This window comes from Brassica oleracea, unplaced genomic scaffold, assembly GCF_000695525.1.
Source record: "Brassica oleracea var. oleracea cultivar TO1000 unplaced genomic scaffold, BOL UnpScaffold02210, whole genome shotgun sequence".
NCBI classification, from domain to species: Eukaryota; Viridiplantae; Streptophyta; class Magnoliopsida; order Brassicales; family Brassicaceae; genus Brassica; species Brassica oleracea.
In genome coordinates this window covers 1-2,259 of record NW_013618740.1, presented here as the reverse complement: position 1 = coordinate 2,259, position 2,259 = coordinate 1, and the positions used below count along the sequence as shown (strand labels likewise).

Sequence of the window (2,259 nt, the reverse complement as noted above, 5' to 3'; positions counted from 1 at the left end):
CTATTGATACATTCTTCTGTTGGTAAAATTTTAAAATATCCTTTAATAACAATAATCTACTTCTCCCAAAAAAAAATCAAAAATAATGTTTAAGAAGGTTATATATATTAATCTACAATTGAACAATGTTTCAGTTAATTATTAAAATGGACGTGCCGGAGTGGTTATCGGGCATGACTAGAAATCATGTGGGCTTTGCCCGCACAGGTTTGAATCATGCCGTTCACTCTTTTTTCTTAGAAACTACCACTATTTTTAATTATTTTTCTTATGTTAGTTTACTTATTACAGTTAGGTAAATTAAAAAATGTTACAAAACATATCGAGATACAAACAATTAACAATCATTTTTATGTTCTTCCTATTATACTCAAAAATGAGTAACCAAACAAGCAGGTCGTTATCTAACCTATCTTATTAGAATGCCGACTTTAGCTCAGTCGGTAGAGCGGAGGGAATTTTTTTAAGCAAAAATTCCTTAGGTCACAACTATTTTTCTTTTATTACTAATTTTATTTTTCAGAGTATTTAAATAATATTACATGTCTAATAACGTATATTCCGTAATAGGAGTATATAACAAACTTAGGTTTGTTTCAGAAAATAGGGTGGACTGACTTAAAATTAATTAGAAATTTCATTTAAAATTAGCAATTTTTATAAAAAAATTAGAAAGATGTTTATATGCTAAAAAAATTAGAAAGATGTGGTTTGAATGCCTTTTTCAGTTAAGGAAAATTTCTCGAACTTTCTGGATTTAGCAATATTTTTCTCCAAGATCAACAATTTTCAAAAAACATAGTATACGTTACCTTGTCTATGTTTATAAAAAAATTGAAGAAATAAAAAAGTTTTGTCATAGAAAAAATTATTATCAAGTGTCAGATAAAAATCGAGGACTATTGAACGACCAGTTCAAATAGTCCCCGCAAGATTTTGTGAATTAGTTTCTTCTAATTTTTTACTATAGCTACAATGGACTGGGAAATATGTATTATATTTTGGATTTTTTATTATTTTGTTATGCATAAACTATATAATTATTTAAATGAGCAAACAATATGTACATTATTGTGTATCAATAATCTATACGTAGAATGTAAACATGTATGAAATGTTGTATACATCCGACCTTTGCTCAGTTGGTAGAGCGGAGGACTGTAGTAGTTGCAGAATATCCTTAGGTCACTGGTTCGAATCCGGTAGGTCGGAAATATTTTAGTCAAGAATATTTCATTTTGATTTTGACGTTATGTGTCAGAAAACTGAATTTTGTAATTATATCATAAATTGAACGTTATGCAGCTAAATTTCATCTTTTTGTTGTCTTATTATTTTCAATACTGAATGTGCTAAAATGAACATTAAAAAGTAATTTCTAAGAGTTAGCCTATTATCTATATTCAAACACGAAAACTATAGCACAAAATGAATATGTAAAATGTATATAAAATTCAGTTTGCAAGATTGTTGCATGTGCCAATCAGTTTTTAATGTTGTCTTAGGGTTGTGGAAGTTCTCTGCCATTTTCTTGCATGAATTTACATAGACAATTTTATTTATATAATCAATCATGCTATCCTAAATATTATTTCTACCATTTTACTAAAGTTGGTGATAGAAATTGTTTGTAATGGAATAAAAAAAATACCTAGCAAAAAATATTAATGTTTGGAAATGTGTAGAGCTTGGATGTTTAGATTATAAATTTTTGGACTATTAACACATTCTTCTGTTGGTCAAATTTTAAAATATCCTTTAATTACAATAATCTACCTCTCCAAAAAAAAAATCAAAAATAATGTTTGAGAGGGTTATATATATTAATCTACAATAGAACAATGTTTCAGTTAATTATTAAAATGGACGTGCCGGAGTGGTTATCTGGCATGACTAGAAATCATGTGGGCTTTACCCGCACAGGTTTGAATCATGCCATTCACGCTTTTGACAAACGTTTTTTTCTTAGAAACTACCACTATTTTTAATTATTTTTCTTATGTTAGTTTACTTATTACAGTTTGGTAAATTAAAAAATGTTTCAAAATATTTTGAGATACAAACAATTAACAATCATTTTTATGTTCTTCCTATTATACTAAAATATGAGTAATCAAACAAGCATGTCCTTATCTAATCTATCTTATTCGAATGCCGACTTTAGCTCAGTCGGTAGAGCGGAGAAAATTTTTTTAAGCAGAAATTCCTTAGTTCGCAACTATTTTTCTTTTATTACTAATTTTATTTTCCATAGTATTT

At 27.6% G+C, this 2,259-nt stretch overlaps 1 non-coding gene across 1 annotated transcript; it reads left to right on the top strand.

Annotated features, from left to right (window-relative positions):
* Window positions 1-1,127: 1,127 nt before the first annotated feature.
* On the top strand, window positions 1,128-1,212 carry TRNAY-GUA. Its single transcript is given in 2 exon segments — window positions 1,128-1,164; window positions 1,177-1,212. It is a non-coding gene; the product is annotated as a tRNA-Tyr (tRNA).
* The last annotated feature ends 1,047 nt before the right edge of the window (window positions 1,213-2,259 follow it).